The sequence below is a fragment of the Aegilops tauschii genome, chromosome 1 (assembly GCF_002575655.3).
Source record: "Aegilops tauschii subsp. strangulata cultivar AL8/78 chromosome 1, Aet v6.0, whole genome shotgun sequence".
NCBI classification, from domain to species: domain Eukaryota; kingdom Viridiplantae; phylum Streptophyta; class Magnoliopsida; order Poales; family Poaceae; genus Aegilops; species Aegilops tauschii.
In genome coordinates, this window is record NC_053035.3 from 366,792,452 (window position 1) to 366,810,740 (window position 18,289).

Below are 18,289 nucleotides of genomic sequence, written 5' to 3' on the forward strand. Positions count from 1 at the left end.
CCACATGGGTCATGATGTCATATCTCTTTGCTGACTGTAGAGCCCTCAACACTGTTTGGCACTATAGCGTGTATTTGGCTCAGGGCTTGCCTAGGGCCTGGCCTAATCCTGATGACGCTACTGCTTGGAATTATTCCTATTATTGAAAATAGTAATATTGCTTTGTCTTGATAACAATTCAATCGAATCGGCATTTTTCTACTACGAGTCACGATTTTGGTCCAGTCCACCTTATACAAGATAAAAAGGAGAAAACTCTCTTCTAGTCAATTAGTAGTCCTACTCATGATTTCTTTGAATTTGCACGCATAGCCACCCACAACATGTCAAACCTATCTGTCGCCACCGGTTTTTCCAACCCTCTCATCACCGCCAGGCCAAGACTGCGTGGCTCCAGTAAAGGCAGTGAGGATTTGTCCACAAAGGAGTTTGGTGCAGCGGGGTTGGCCGGCTATAGCAGATTGGGGCTGCTGGCGACGGCGGATGTTTGGCCAGGAGGTGGCAGTTCTGGATCAATGACACTCGCTTGCGATGTTGCCTGTGTTGACAGAAGGTCCCTGAAAACGGGGGTCCTAGGTGGTGGCGGGCTTGACCTCTAGCCCCGATTGGTGTACAACGGCGTGGGCGTCTTGATTTAGGCTGGTTTAGGGAGTCGGTGTGTCTTGGGCGAGGCGGCATCCCCAGTTAGGAATAATGTCCTCCCATCCTATCCTTGTTTTTGGTTCGCTTTGCGTCGTGGGAGGGGCATGTGGAGGTGTACCACCGACGGATCCTCCTGGATCCAGTCGGCTCTGGTCTCCGGTGAATCCTTATGGATTCAGTATGCGTTCGTGGTCTTTGGAGTATCTACATGATCTTTTCAGTGTCGTCTTCTCCGGGGTGATGGTTTGTTACATAGATCGAGGCCGCATGCATCTTCTGGTCTACATCGACGATGTCCTGACCTTTTCTTCTACTAGTACATGGAATCGACCCATCCCACACAATTAAGTTTTCACGGCCACCTGCGAGCCTTAGATGGCCCTCCCTCGGCCATCATTCGTCATTTCCATGGGCTTTGACTCCAATCCGAAGCTCCTGGCCCCTCCACAACTTCCGCCACCACCGCCTCCACCTCCATAGCTCCTAACGACACCGCCGCCTACAACTCCGCGCCCCATTGAAGTTGGCGACTACAAGTCTGAGTAGGTGACATCTTTTGAGCTCCCGCGAGTTGGGTGTCACAACTTGTGGTGTGCCCAGGTCTTATCGCCCCAGCCAATGGCGTCACAGATGAGTTGTTCTACGTGTTGCGACATGTTTTGTGGGCCTCTACTACTGACAACGAGGGGGAGCTAGTCCCCAAACACGATCGGCTTCCACCAATGCCATTGATTTCTGGAGAGCGTGCATGGGGCGCAAGGAGGGAGCATGTGGCGGTTGGCGGGACGTGATGCTGCACCATAGCCCATGTCGTTGACTTCACCAAATTTAGCTTTGGGTTCTCTTACGTTCCCCTCATGGCTCCATGGTAGATGCTACAGATGTCTCAATTCTCGGCACCGCACGTCAGATTGCAGAGGTCCCTTTAGGTTCCCTCGTTGCTTTCTGAACGACCGTTGGGCATGTGAGTGTCGTGACGTTTGGCATCTTCTCAGCCTATTGGAAAACCCTACTGCCTCACGACCATCCTGCCTCGCTGTCAAGCATCCTCAATGTCCATCTCTACGTTAGGCCCATTCCAAGGCGATTCATCGTGATTCATGGATGTCGGTCATTTTCTCTCCCACTGTCTCGGCAACCCCAAGTAATTTGGTCCCGTGGTCCATCTTTGTTGTGCGGGCCAAACTACTACACTCTCGGTTGCTAGTATTGGCTTCACTTGAGATGAAGGAGGCGGTCCACCCTCCCCTTGACGTCATCGGATCTATATAAGGTTTGCTTCTTTGGGTTGGGAGCTTTCTAGAGCGTGTAGAGGTTGCTCTGGGCAAGCCCTCTGTTAGGGCATAATTTTCCCTGGTTTGTTTTGGTGATTGATGACAATACATTTGCGGACTAATTGTGTGCATTAAGCTTTTCAGGTGATCTAATATAAGGGCACTATGCGATTGTTACCCCTCGAGGACTTCACTTTAGATGGACTATTTTCCCTCGTTTCTTTTTGGTGGAATTGAGTCGTAGGGATAACCGTACTATCAAGAGGGGATCCGTTTCGGAAGAGTATGGGTGGAATCATCACGTAGACACTTTCCTTGCACCCTCGCCTTCTTCCTGCTTCTTTGGAGTATCCGTGCTGTGCAAAACAAGGGGTGCTGTGTGCTAAGCGGTAGTACCGTGGTCAGGGCGGTAGTACCGCTTGTTAGTGCCGCTGGTACTACCGCCCCTACTGTGGTCTCGATTTTTCGTGTCGGGTTTCCGCAAAGGACCACGCAGGGGAGCGGTAGTAGGGACGGTAGTAGGGCGCGGTAGTACCGCTTATTAGAAGTAGTACCGCTCCTACGTCCGCTCAAACTGCCGCTCAGCTCGCTGCCCTCCTCTATTTTTCCAGCGGCTGTAGGGAGCGGCAGTATCCCTTATCGGCGGTAGTACCGCCCTCAGGGCGGTGTACCGCCATAGTGCGTGTACTTCTTCTCCCTCAGCCCTGGTTGCCCTATGCCTGCTTGCCACAGTGGTAGTACCGTTGTGGCAGCGGTAGTACCGCTCCGGCAGCGGCAGTACCGCCCAGATGCGGGTTGCGGGCTGCATAACGGTTGGATGTGTCCCCCCACTATATAAAGGGGTCTTCTTCTCCAAGAAGACTTACCTCTTTTCCGCCAAAACTCCATTGTTGCTCCTCAAGCTTATTTTCGCTCGATCTCTCTCCCTAGCCAATCAAACTTGTTGATTTTGTAGGGATTGGTTGAGAAGGCCCAAATCTACACTTCCACCAAGAGAAATGTTATTCCCCCCACTAATACCTTGCGGATCTTGTTACTCTTGGGTGTTTGAGCACCCTAGACGGTTGAGGTCACCTCGGAGCCATATTCCATTGTCGTGAAGCTCTGCGGTTTCATTGGGAGCCTCCAATTAAGTTGTGGAGAGAGCCCCAACCTTGTTTGTAAAGGTCCGGTTGCCGCCTTCAGGGGCACCAATAGTGGAATCACGGCATCTCGCATTGTGTGAGGGCGTGAGGAGAATACGGTGGCCCTAGTGGCTTCTTGGGGAGCATTGTGCCTCCACACCGCTCCAACGGAGACGTACTTCCCCTCAAAGGAAGGAACTTCGGTAACACATCCTCGTCTTCACCGGCTCCACTCTTGGTTATCTCATGCCTTTACTTGTGCAAGATTATTTGTGTTATATCCCTTGCTTGCTTGTGTGCTTGTTGTTGTTGCATCATATAGGTTGCTCACCTAGTTGCACATCTAGACAACCTACTTTGTTGCAAAGTTTAAATTGGTAAAGAAAAGCTAAAAATTGTTAGTTGCCTATTCACCCCCCTCTAGTCAACTATATCGATCCTTTCAATTGGTATCAGAGCCTCGTCTATTTATTAAGGACTTTGCCGTCCGAAGAGTATGGTTGAGACCGTAGACGGTGGGGAAGAGCACTCTGGTGTGAATCCGTTCTCGTCTACGGGCGATGGGGGAACCGCGGTCTCTCGTGAGGAATTCAATGTGGCTTTGGACACATTGAAAACCTCCATGACGACCGAGGTTGAAAGCATGTTTAACAAATTCCTAGAAGGGCTTAAACTATCCACCGCACTGATGAAAGTGGGTGATCCCACTAACAAGGTGACGGATGCTAACTCCGACAAGGGGGAAGCTACTAGTGAAAAGGCTCCTTCTTCTAGTGGTAAAAATGGCACCGACATCTTTGCCCATGTGGAACCTCCGCTTACTTATGGTGGACCGATTCCTTCAACTCATTTGAATCATGCCGGTCCTCCCCCCAAGATTGTGAAAAATGAGGACTTTGATTATTGGGTTTATCGCTTTAAGCGTCATTTAAACCATGTTAATACTAACCTTTGGAGAATCATTGAAGAAGGTTTCTATCCGCATGGTCGAAGCAACTTCACCCCTAGAGAAGCCGCGGATAATCAAATCAATGAGAATGCTCTCTTCATCATCGAAGATGCAATTCCACCCGAAGATCTTGCTCATCTCCGACCCTTCACCATGGCCAAGGATGCATGGAGCCATGTTGTTTCCCTCTACAGGGGAAGCACAAGCATTCAACGCTCCAACTATGAAGTGGTGCAAGATGAAGCTGATGAGTTCGCAATGAAAGAAGATGAAGAACCTCGTGAGCTTTATCGGAGATTAACTACTCTCGCGGTCTCACTCCGAGATCATGGGAGCAAAGATACGGATGAAAATTGGATCAAGCGCAAATTCCTCAAGGCCATGATGCCTTACCACAAGGCCATCTCCTCTATCATTCGTCAAAGGCCGGATTTCCACACCTTGTCCTCAAGTGAAGTGTTGGATGAGTTTGTGGCTATGAGTATCTTGGACAAGACCGCCGACAATGCGGTGTTATGTTCTCAAAGAGCAAAGAAGCCCAACCTTGCCTTGAAGGCCAAGGTTAGTGTGGAAGAAGAGGATGAAGAGGAAGAAGAGGAGAGCAACCCCGAAGATACAAAGTATGCTTATCATGAGCACATGGCTCTCGCTTCAAGGCAATTTTGGAGCAAGAAGAACTCAAGGCCCAACTTCAACAAGAGCAACTCAAGTAGCACGAAGGGCAAGCAACGTGTGAGGACTTGCTATAATTGTGGCAATGTGAGCCACTTTGTTGCGGAATGCCCAGATGAGAAGAGGGAAGACAATGGTGGCAAGCTCATCCGAAAAGACAAGGCCAAGTCTTTCCCAAACAAGAGCAACTTCACCAAGAAGACTCCTCCCAAGGGATTGGTGGCACAAGAAGAGTACAATGAGGATGATGATGATGATGATGAAGACGGTGAGTCGGTTGCCATGGCCTCCGTTGCCATTGCGACAACTCCAAGGGTGTCTCTCTTTGACTCACCCAATGAGAACATCACTGCCAAGTGCCTCATGGCTAAAGCCACCAACAAGGTAACCCCCAACATCAACACTACCATCATTACTAATCCTTCTTTGATGGATTGCATTGATGAAAATGAGGGTTCTAATGGGGAGGAAAATGAATTTGAGTCTTTTATGAGTAAGCTTAAGGGTAAATCCAAGAAGCACTTTGTTGCTCTCTTGGAACAACTTGGTGAAGCCAATGACATGATTGAGGCTCACGAAGAAACCATCTCTAAGATGGAGGGGCATAGTCCTGACTATGCCGATGAGATATCGGATCTCTCTAACGCTCTTGAAGAAGAGTGTGGTTATTGTTTGGCTCTTGAGGAGTCATACAACGATGATCATGCTAAACTAAAGAAAGATCTTGATCATGCTCTTGTTGTATCTCGTGTGCTAAATTCCGAGAAGGCCAAACTTGGGGTTGATCTTGCTAGACTCAAGGAGGAGTCTGATATACTTGACAAGGCTCACAAGGCCTTGAAGGGTATTCATGCTAGTCTTAAGGAGTCTCATGATCAATTTCAAGTGAAGCTAACCAAGGAGAAAGCCACCTTTCCTCACATGGGTTTAATTGATAATGAAAATGCTACTAACCCTTGTTGTGAGCATGGGCATCTTGTTGAGGAGAATGCAAAGTTGAAGGAGCAACTTGAGAAAGGCCTTGTGTCGTGCATACAAGGTGAGAAGAACCTCAACGACCTTTTGAGCAATCAAAAGGAAGTTGTGGCCAAGGAAGGGATTGGGTTCGCACCCATGCCCAAGAACAAGAAGAAGAATGAAAAGACCAAACGACCTCCTCCTCTCAAGCAAACTTTTGTGAAGGAGGGAGAGGGTGCTTCCAAGGAGAAGAAGAACAATGTGAAGGGTGGTGGTGTCAAGAAGGGCAATGCCACCCCTTCCAATAAAGCTGGAGACTTTAACCCTTCTTATGTGTTGTGCCGTGCTAGTGATGGGCATGTTTATGCAAAATTTGTTGGTTCTCCTTATGAGTACATTGAATGGTCTATTTGGGTTCCTAAGACCCTTGTTACTAACATCAAAGGACCCATCACAAAATGGGTACCTAAAACCAAGCATTGATCTCTTGTAGGTGTTTGCTTCTGGTGGGGGATCATGGTTGCTCGATAGTGGAGCTACTAATCATATGACCGGAAGCAAGGACTTGGTGGTGGACGTGCACAAGATTCCATCTATGCCAACCAATGTCGAGTGGGGTGATGCCTCGTCCTCTAAGGTATTGGGACTTGGCAAGGTTGTCATTTCTCATGATCTCACGATCGAGAAGGTCATGCTTGTTGAGTCCCTTGCATACAATTTACTTTCCATTCGTCAACTTGCACTCATGGGCTTTGCCACTTTCTTTGATATTGATACCATGGCCCTCTTGTGTAGCAAGACTCTTAAAGTAGCCTTTGTTGGGCATGTCGAGAATGGTCTCTATGTGATTAACTTTTCGGAGCGACCCACTAAGACCGCGATATGCCGAATGGCTAAAGTTGACGTGGGATGGCTTTGGCATCACCGTTTAGCCCATGTCAATATGAGATTTTTGCAAAGTCTTCTCAAGGGGGACCATGTCCGTGGACTAACAAATGTTAGTTTTGCTAAGGATCATGCTTGCAGTGCTTGTATCGAAGGAAAGCTACATGAAAAGGCTCACCCTCCCACGACTATCATTTACTCGAAGAGGCCCTTGGAGCTCCTTCATTTGGATCTCTTTGGGCCTCCATCCTTTGATAATCTTGGGGGTAGAAAGTATTGCTTGGTGATTGTGGATGATTATTCAAGATACAGTTGGGTATATTTCTTCAAGAGGAAGAGCGGGACCCAACAAACCGTCATTGACTTTGCAAATGAAGCCCAACGTCAACACAATGCAAAGATCTTGACAATAAGAAGTGACAACGGCACCGATTTCAAGAACTACACCTTGGATGAGTTTCTTAGTGATGAGGGGATCAAGCATCAATATTCCGCACCATACACCCCTCAACAAAATGGTGTAGCAGAGAGAAAGAACCGGACGTTGATGGATGCGGCAAGGACCATGATGGCGGAGTTCAAGTCTCCATACAACTTTTGGGCCGAAGCCATCAACACCGCGTGTCATGCATCCAATCGGCTCTATCTCCGCAAAGGCTTGAACAAGACTCCATATGAGATTCTCACCGGTAACAAGCCCAACCTCAAGTACTTCCGGGTGTTCGGGTGTAAGTGTTTCTTTCTCAAGAAAGGTGTTCGGTTCTCTAAATTTGAGGCTAGAGCTCAAGAGGGCATATTTGTTGGTTATGCTACAAACTCTCATGCTTACCGTGTCCTCAATAAGTCCACGGGAGTTACTGAGGAGACGTGTGACATGGAGTTTGATGAGAATAACGGCTCCCAAGTGGAGCAAAGTGGCACTTGTGATGTAGGTGATGAAATTCCTCCCCAAGCCATAAGAAGAATGGGAGTTGGTTTTATCCTACCCATTGAGGAACCCCTTGTGGCCAAAGGAGAAGGACAATGATCCACCCAAGTGGAGCCATCACCAACCCAAGGCCCACATGCTTCCAAAGAACAAAGTGAAGGCCCTCAAACTCATGAACGAGACCAAGGGCAAGATCTACCTCAAGATGGTGTTGAATCACCAAGTGATGCCCAAGGTCAAGTTCTTCCATCCGAGCAAGTTCAAGATCAAGAGCAAGCTCAAGATCAAGAACAAGCTCAAGATGACGCTCAAGATGATCAAGTGACCGCTCCTCAACTCACTCCGGAGGAGGAATTAGAGCATCGTGCCGCCAAGATCGCATCCAAGCTCACAACCAAGGATTATCTCATGACAAATGTGCTTGGGAGCATTTGAAAGGGGGTAAGCACTCGTAGACAATTGGCAAACTATTGTGAACATCACGCGTTTGTCTCTTGTGTTGAACCCCAAAAGGTCTATGAGGCGCTCGAGGATCCGGATTGGATTAATGCCATGCATGAAGAACTCAACAACTTCGAGCACAACAAGGTGTGGAGATTGGTGCCAAGGCCAACAGGGAACCATAATGTCATTGGAACCAAGTGGATATTCAAGAACAAGCAAGATGCTCATGGAATTATCATTCGCAACAAGGCTCGTTTGGTAGCACAAGGCTACTCCCAAGTCGAGGGTATCGACTACGGTGAAACCTTTGCTCCCGTTGCTCGCCTTGAATCCATTCGCATGTTGATTGCTTATGCTTCTCATCATAACTTTAAGTTGCAACAAATGGATGTGAAGAATGATTTTCTCAATGGTCCTATTAATGAGTTGGTATATGTCAAGCAACCCCTCGGGTTCGAGGATCCCTATTTTCTCGATCATGTGTACCAACTCGATAAGGCACTCTATGGCCTTAAGCAAGCCCCACGTGCGTGGTATGACCACCTTACCGAGTTGTTGCAAGATCGCGGTTTTGAAATTGGGAAAATTGACCCCACTCTTTTTACTAAGAAGGTCAAAGGGGAGTTGTTTGTGTGCAAACTATATGTTGATGATATTATCTTTGGTTCCCCTAACAAAGCTTTCAATGAGGAATTTGCCGTACTCATGACCTCCAAGTTCAAGATGTCCATGATGGGAGAGTTGAAGTTCTTTCTCGGGTTCGAAGTCAAGCAACGAAGAGAAGGAACCTTCATTAACCAAGCCAAATACACTCAAGACATGCTCAAGAGATTCAAGCTAAGTGATGTTAAGCCGGCTTCCACTCCAATGCCCGTCAAATGCCAACTTGACATAGATCCCAATGGTAAAGCGGTGGATCACAAGGTATATCGCTTCATGATTGGCTCCTTGCTTTACCTTTGTGCATCTAGACCGGATATCATGTTGAGTGTGGGAATTTGTGCACGGTTTCAAGCCGCACCTAAGGAAAGCCACTTTGTGGCGGTCAAGCGAATCTTTCGATATTTGGCTCATACCCCAAACTTTGGCCTATGGTATCCAAGAGGATCTAACTTCAACCTTGTGGGCTATTCGGACTCCGATTGGGCGGGAGACAAAGTGGATAGGAAGTCCACTTCCAGAGGGTGCCAATTTCTTGGTTGCTCTTTGGTGAGTTGGTCTTCCAAGAAGCAAAGTTGTGTGTCTCTCTCGTCCACCGAAGCGGAGTATGTGGCTGCCAGTAGTTGTTGTGCACAACTTCTATGGATGAGGCAAACTTTGAAGGATTACGGTGTCATTTGTGACAAAGTGCCTCTTTGGTGTGACAATGAAAGTGCCATCAAGATTTCTCTCAACCTGGTTCAACACTTCAAGACGAAGCATATTGAGATGCGGTATCACTTCATCCGGGATCACATTAGGCGAGGGGAGATCGAGCTCAACTATGTCAACACTCATGATAACCTTGCAGATATTTTCACGAAGCCCTTGGATGAAGCAAGATTTCGCGAGTTAAGGCATGAGCTAAATATCATTGATTCGAGCAATGTGGCTTGAACCCTTGCACACCCCACCATATTCAACTTGTTGTCTTGTTTAGATGTAGGCATGGACATAGGGGGAGTGGTGTTCTCTCAGTGAACTCTTCCTCCCCCCATTTATGCATAAATTGATCAAGTCTTTCACATTAGCCATTTTTTATGGTACTTGTGCTTCAAAGATGAGTGTTGGTCATGGGCCCAAGGTTAAAATCTTCGTGGCGCCATACCATATAGCTCAAACATAGGTGGTCTCGACCACTGCCCTCTCTTCTCGAGAGTTTGTCTGTGTGTTGTCTCCTTTCGCTGGTGCTTCTCTCTTTTGAGTGGTTGTGCTCTGGTGTGGTCGTGTTCGGGTTTGTCTTGCTTGTCTTGTGTCTTGTGTGCTAGTCATGCGTAAGCCATCTTTTCCCCCTTGTTCCTGCTTTGGGGTGCCTGAGCGGTACTACCGCAGCAGCAGAGCGGTACTACCGCCCTGCCGACACGGTACTACCGTGGAGCGGTACAGCTGGGCGCGTTGTGCTTCAGATCTGCACCGAAGCGGTACTACCGTGCCCTGTGCGGTACTACCGCTTAGGGCTGGGTGTGTGGGATATTTATCGGGCAGGGGGAGTTTCCACTCCCCCATACCCGTTCAGTTTGCCCCATCTCCTCGTCCTCTCCTCTCTCAGGTGACTCCCCAAGCACCGGAGGTCCACCGCCAGGCCGCCGGATCCAGGCCGTCTCCCTCGGTTCCAACCGGTGGGATCGTTCCCCACCCTCTCCTCTTGCCATGGATGTCGGTATTTCCCTCGTTCTTCTCTCCCTTGGTTCTCTTTCTTGAATCTAGGTTTTGGGCTATATTCGTTGCATTCCTCGATTTGGTTGTTGAATCGAGGCTTATGAAGGACTTGGGAGACTGCTAGACTAGGTAGATTGATGATTAGGTATCGAAATATGGACTTTTGCATCTCCGGTAGTACCGGATCTTGCCGCGATAGGTGTCAGCCCGCTGACAACCGCTCCGGCGGTACTACCGCTGCACCCTAGCGGCACTACCGCTCTGAGATGCCAATGCCCATGTGTCCCTACCTAATTTTCCATCTTTGGTGTTTGTTTTTCCTTGGCTTATGCTCTCTTGCTCTTGTGGTTCTTGTATGTGTGTGTGTTTCAGGTGGTAGTAGCTCCGGGCATCAGGCTCGCCGCAAGAATCCAGACCGTGCAACAGGTTCCAAGCGTTATCGCTCTTCGGATGTACCATAGGCTACTGCTACTGTTGCTGAGGGTGGCTCGTCTGAGCCGCCAAAACGCAAGGCCAAGGTTCCAACGTCGAAGACCTCCGCTGGGCCCAAGTGTGCTAATCAGATGTCTGCAATGGAGTTCTGTACCAAGAGGAAGCACAATCCCTACCATGTGGATCAGGAGCCTGCTCTTCAAAGCCGTCCGTTCTGGAACAGGTTTCAGCAGTCCATCTATCACGATGTCTTGAAGCAAAAGAAGAACTTGTTTGTGAAGGTCAAGTCTGTCGATCTCTCGCACATGGAGAAGGACTTGCAATACTTTGGGAATGCTCTGCAGAGGTGTGAGGAGTTGGATATCAAGAGGATCATTTCTTTCATCAAGGACTTTGATGCCGAGCTCGTGGCCCGGTTCTTTGCCACCATTCACTTTGGGCATGATCCGGCCCGCACTCTGACTTGGATGACCAATGGTCGTCTTCTGCCCGCACCATGGAAGGACTTCATGGTCAGCTTATCGTACAATGATAAGGGTGCCCAGACCCCACTTGGGTTTCGCCCTCATAAGGAGATTGCCGCTACTCACAAGGAAAAGCTTTGGCCTTATTCTACCAGGAAGGTATCTGAGACTGGGAAGATTTCTTATGAGCTCTGGCCCTTCCTAGACACCATGCTTCGGATTTTCCGGAACACCCTGTTTCCTCGGGTCGGCAACTTGGATCAGGTGCACTCTTACCTTGTTGACTTGCTTCTATTCTGTCAAGAAGAGCAGGGCTCTCAGCAGGTGCTGGATGTGTCACATGTGATGTGGTCTGAACTTCACTCTGCTATCATGCAGCGCAAGTGCATCATTTATGGACCCTATCTTATGTAGCTTATCGAGGACACTTGGGTAGCCAAGTTTCCAGATGAGGAGCTTGTCACAGACAATATGGTTTCTCATGATATTATCGAGCTGCGTCAGAAGGAGAAGTGGAGTTCGTCTACTCCGGCACCTCCAGTGCAGGAGACAGTATTATCTGATGCCGATGATGAGGAGGATGATGGGCAGGAGTATGTGCCCCCATCTGAGGAGCCCTCTTGGGCGTAGAAACTCAAGGAGAAGATGAAGCGTTTGTTCTGCTTTCAGGCCAAGGGCCAGTACAAGGCTCACAAGGAGGCCAAGATGGCTCGTCGTCGTGACAAGGCCATTATGAGACAGGTTGGCCTTGAGGTTGCGGATGGCTCTGAGGAGCGGATCACTGATGAGGAGTCTTGGATCAGACTGCACTGCCCGTGGTCTGACACTGAGGAGGACACCGGAGTTTGCGCTTCTCCCCATGCTGCAGAGGACTCTGAGAAGGAGGAGGAACATGACTGGTGATGCCATGGAGATCTACTACCATCGTGTCTCGTGTCGTCCCTTTCCCTTTGGTGTCTTGCTGCCAAAGGGGGAGAGTTAGGGATTTGCTTTGGGTTTTGTGTTTGCGTGTTCGTTCGTGTTCGTTGTGTTCGTTCATGTTCGTTCGCTTTCTTGTTTTGTACTCTGTTCGGCTGTGAGTGAGACCATATGGTGTAAGACATATGTGAACCCCCCTATCTTATCTACTTTAGTCTCAAGTTCTCTGTTATCTTGTGAGATGCATCATTACAAGCACTTATATTATTGCTCTCATGCTTGTCTTTGCTTAGCTGTACTTGTTATTATTCTTATATGCAAGGATGTTGCCCGTCTATAAAATATAGGGGGAGTTTGATCCTAAAGATGTGCACATAGCCTTTCATGCTAATTTCCTTGGTGCACACCTCTAGGGGGAGCCCGTCTATATTTTGTAGGGAGTTGGTTTGCTTAATTTCCAGTTACTATATTTTGTGCAAATCCCGTGTTGTCATCAATCCACCAAAAAGGGGGAGATTGTTAGGGCATAATTTTCCTGGTTTGTTTTGGTGATTGATGACAATACATTTGCGGACTAATCATGTGCATTAAGCTTTTCAGGTGATCTAATATAAGGGCACTATGCGATTGTTACCCCTCGAGGACTTCACTTTAGACGAACTATTTTCCCTCGTTTCTTTTCGGTGGAACTGAGTCGTAGGGATAACCGTACTATCAAGAGGGGATCAGTTTCGGAAGAGTATGGGTGGAATCATCACGTACACACTTTCCTTGCACCCTCGCCTTCTTCCTGCTTCATTGGAGTATCCGTGATGTGCAAAACAAGGGGTGATGTGTGCTAAGCGGTAGTACCGCGGTCAGGGCGGTAGTACCGCCTATCGGCGGTAGTACCGCTTGTTAGTGCCGCTGGTACTACCGCCCCTACTGTGGTCTCGATTTTTCATGTCGGGTTTCCGCAAAGGACCACGCAGGGGAGCGGTAGTAGGGACGGCAGTAGGGCGCGGTAGTACCGCTTATTAGCAGTAGTACCGCTCCTACATCCGCTCCAACTGCCGCTCAGCTCGCTGCCCTCCTCTGTTTTCCAGCGACTGTAGGGAGCGACAGTACCGCTTATCGGCGGTAGTACCGCCCTAGTGCGTGCACTTCTTCTCCCTCAGCCCTAGTTGCCCTATGCCTGCTTGCCACAGCGGTAGTACCGTTGTGGCAGCGGTAGTACCGCTCCGGCAGCGGTAGTACCGCCCAGATGCGGGTTGCGGGCTGCATAACGGTTGGATGTGTCCCCCCACTATATAAAGGGGTCTTCTTCTCCAAGAAGACTTACCTCTTTTCCCCCAAAACTCCATTGTTGCTCCTCAAGCTTATTTTCGCCCGATCTCTCTTCCTAGCCAATCAAACTTGTTGATTTTCTAGGGATTGGTTGAGAAGGCCCAGATCTACACTTCCACCAAGAGAAATTTGATTCCCCCCACTAATCCCTTGCGGATCTTGTTACTCTTGGGTGTTTGAGCACCCTAGACGGTTGAGGTCACCTCGGAGCCATATTCCATTGTGGTGAAGCTCCGTGGTTTCGTTGGGAGCCTCCAATTAAGTTGTGGAGAGAGCCCCAACCTTGTTTTTAAAGGTCCGGTTGCCGCCTTCAAGGGCACCAATAGTGGAATCACGGCATCTCGCATTGTGTGAGGGCGTGAGGAGAATACGATGGCCCTAGTGGCTTCTTGGGGAGCATTGTGCCTCCACACCTCTCCAATGGAGACGTACTTCCCCTCAAAGGAAGGAACTTCGGTAACACATCCTCGTCTTCACCGGCTCCACTCTTGGTTATCTCGTGCCTTTACTTGTGCAAGCTTATTTGTGTTATATCCCTTGCTTGCTTGTGTGCTTGTTGTTGTTGCATCATATAGGTTGCTCACCTAGTTGCACATCTAGACAACCTACTTTGTTGCAAAGTTTAAATTGGTAAAGAAAAGCTAAAAATTGTTAGTTGCCTATTCACCCCCCCCCCCTCTAGTCAACTATATCGATCTTTTCACCCTCTCTTGTACTTGAGGTGATGTTGACCCCACATGTGTTGCCTCCTATTGTAGAGCACGAGGTTGGCTTTGATGACCAGAGGGATTTGGAGCTCTATGATCGCTTCTCCCCTCGTGTTGGGGCAAGTTTGTTGTCACTACCTGCCTTTCCCTGTGGGCGTACTGGCTCGCTATATGAGGCCACTAGTGGAGTAGGGCTTCATGATCATTTCTCCCCTCACTCTCGGGCCATCTCATTGTCGTCTTCCTTTTAGGGTATGGCTATCGATGTGGTTGTGGCTCTGGTGCTGCAGATCATGCTCGAGCTTCAGGGTTGTGTGCAGAACCGGTTCTGCCTCTGTTCATCGAGCAAGTCAAGGTGCACTCTTCGATATCTCCGTTGTGCTTTTACGGCCCAGCCAGGCGCTCATCTTCGAGGAGAGCGATGATTAGGATGATGTAGTTGTTGGAAATATGCCCTAGAGGCAATAATATTGTATTATTATATTTCCATATTCATAGTTAAGAGTTTATATTCCATGTTATACTGCTATGATCTTGGAATATGTGATTCAGTTGAAAACTCATATGCACGTGTGGAATGATAAACGGTAACAATAGGTTTTCGGTCTCGCCTCTAAGACTAGCTCAAGTGTTCTTGGTGATCATGTTTTCTGGATCTTAGAATATCGTTCAGTGTAACGATAGTCCTAAAACAACATTGAGGGTATGACGTTAGAAGAACGATCATATTGAATCGACCCAATACTTGTTTGTTATACTTTGTGATTATATCATCTAAAATCATTTGTTATAACACAGAGTGTTAGCATGCATTTTAGTTCCTCTGACCATGAGAGTATCTCGATCACTTCCTACCAGACGGTGGGCTTTGGGGTTGCTCAAACTTCATTTGTAACAAGGTGACCATAACGAAAACTTTCAGGTTCACCGGAAAGTTTGACAAGTGACCGGATAGCTCAAGAGTGGGATTTGCTCCTCCGACGATGGAGAGATATTCTTAGGCCCCTCTCGGTGTGACGGCATCAATCATCGTCTAGCCAGACACAGGTGACTACGTCACGAGGATGCCGGAACATGTCAACAAGAAAGAAGAACAAAACCGGTAACGGGAGCAACGGTATAGTGAGCATGGTGATGACTCAGGAGGATACCGATGCACACCAGGTTTTGTAAAGTATCGTGAAGCAAAGGGAACATCACATTATAACCAAAGGTTCACCCGAATATCATTCCTGTAATCATAGGGACCGATATGGATGTCCATGGTTCCGCTATCGGTGATTGAACGAAGGGGTTTAGTTCATGTCTATGGTTTACTGAACCTACAGGGTCACAAGCTTAAGGTAATCACGATCTGCTGAGTGTTAGTGGGACAAGAGTAATGAGAATATATTTGTGGAATTGTTTCATTAATATCCGGAATAGTTCCGAGAGGTTCCGGAAGCGTTTTGGGGTCATGAGAAGGTTTTCAGTGAATATCGGGTAATACCGGGTATTTACCGATTAATATATATAGGTGGAAAATGTTTCGGGGATGTTAAATTATATATATAATGCTCTAAAAATGATTAGAACAAATATATATTTAATTTAATATCAATGGGCCTAATAAGGCCAAGAGGTGGAAGGAAACTTGAGCCAAAAAGGCCCAAGTAAGAAAGTGTCTCCCTTCCTTTGATGTTAAATTATATATATAATGCTCTGAAAATGTTTAGAACAAATACATATTTAATTTAATATCAATGGGCCTAATAAGGCCAAGAGGTGAAAGGAAACTTGAGCCAAAAAGGCCGAAGTGGGAAAGTGCCTCCCTTCCCTAAGGAAGGGGGCCGAATAGGAGTAGGGGAGGAGTCCTACTCCTCCTCTCCTTAGTTGGACGCCCCAAGGAGGGTTTCCCTCCTTGGTGGCAGCCCTCTCTCTCCCCTCTAACTTATATATAGTGGAGGTTTGGTGCCCAATTGATACACACAAGTTTTGGAGCCTCCTCTAGTTGATCTAGTGCACGTTCTAGTTGGTCCTAGTTGACTAATTAGAGCAAGCCCTAGCCACCTCTAATCCTCATAATTAGAAGCCTCTTGTGGTTCTAAACTCCTCCCTCTAATTCTCCGGCGACGATTAGCTCTGGATGGCGAAGCGCTGTCGGATTGTGAAGACCATACGCTTGCAACCAAGTAGAGAGGTCATGCTTTCGGTCTTCTATTCGAGGGATCGTCTGAGGGTGGTTCACGGGATCGTCATCGACGTTCGAGGGACTCCAAGTACGATCTACACCGACTCATCTACTTCCGCTGCAGTCTCGAAGTCGGTAACGATCATTGATCACAACTGTTATGCATCTTCATATTGTTCCTGGGTGATCGTAGGGCAAATTATTTTGTTTTCTACTACGTTTCCCAACAGTAGTCTCTCACTCACCTCGTGGTTTCTGTAGGTTACGAGGTTGTTGCATCCTAGTGTTGTTACTTGTGCCCGTGGCTCTCTTTGGAAAACAGATTTGTAGTTTCCTCACTACTTTGGTTGATGCTAACCTTGGATCGGACCAGATGATTGGTTGTCTTTTGAAGGGGAACACCATCACGGATAACAGCTAGAGAGGCGAGGCTAGCCCTCGACCCCACCTTGAAGGAGAAAGCAAGAAGAGTGTCTCTACATGAAAGGCGTATGTGGTTACTTGACGGATGGCTCTCAGTGTCTTGGCCCGTCATCATGGCACTCTTTAGCTCGATCAAGTGCCAAGTGATAAGGCACCTGGGTATCACCTCTACATGAAAGGCGTATGTGGTTACATGAAAGGAGTCTTCTTCAAGAAATGTTAGGATACCACCAAGTGTGGCATCATGAGGGTGATACACCTCTTTGACTCACTCCACACTTCAAATCTTCATTAGCTCAACTCCACAAAATGTTGTGCACTTGCCCAAGAAGGAAGAGGTGGAGGGGATTTCCGACTATAGACCCATTAGCCTTATCCATGTGATTCCCAAGATTATTGTGAAGGTGATTTCCATTCATCTTGGCCCACAAATGAACACCCTCGTCTCCAACATCCAAGAGCCTTTATCAAGAGGATAAGTACTCATGACATCTTCATGCATGTTCGGAACCTTGTCTGTCGGCTTCACTGGAGCAAGACTCCATCCGTACTCTTCAAGTTCGATATCCGCAAGGCTTTCAATTCGGTCAAATGGGAATACATCCTAGATCTCCTCCAATGGAGAGGGTTTCCAAGCAAGTTTAGAGATTGCATCACGACGCTACTTTGTAGTTCCTCATCGAGGATACTCTTGAATGGTGTGGTCGGCTCCGCATTAAACATGGGCGGGGCTTTCGTCAACGGTGCACCCTCTTCCCCCTCATCTTTATCATCGCGATCGAGCCTCTACAACAAATCCTCGAATTGGCAACGCGGAAGGGGCTCCTTCACAAGATTTCGAGGGAGGGGTGACATGGTGAGATCCTCCCTCTATGTGGATGATGTGGCGGTGTTCATGTCACCAATTAGGAGAGATATTGACAATCACTCGGTCATTTTGAAAGGTTTTGGTAAGGTCACGGATGTATGCACCAACTTCCATAAAAGCTCGGTGGTTCCCATTTGTTGCAACCACTTAAACACTGGAAATATTCTTCAAAGTTTGTCAGCAACTAGAACATCATTCCCATTGAGATATTTGGGCCTTCCTATTTCGGTATGGCAACTCAAGAAGGTGGACCTCCAATTTGACTGAATCTTGCTCACCATCATTATGTGCGAGGCAAACCTTTGGATCACCGCGGATGCCAAGAAGCTAGTGACAATTATATTGCGAGAGTAATCATTGATGTTTGCATGAGGGACAGTTGTAACACAAACAAACTAAATTTTCCTTTTTCTTAATTAATAGATGAGGCAAAGCTTATGTCTCCATTTCGGAAGAAGAAGAACATTTCTCACCAACCCAATGAATTTGCACTAGGCATATGTAACCGTCACAGTTCGTCACTGTCAACGACTTCTGGATGCAGCTGACAGGACTAAGTAAACATTCTCTATCACTCCTCTGTTTCAAAATAAGTTTAATCAAGTTAATATTAAAATATCTTTCGCAAAAAAAGGTTATATTAAATATATTAACATGTATACTGTACAACATAAAAACACTTGACATTGTAGATCTTAGCAGATTTTATAGACTTGGTTAAACTTTAAAAGGTTTGAATTAAGACAAT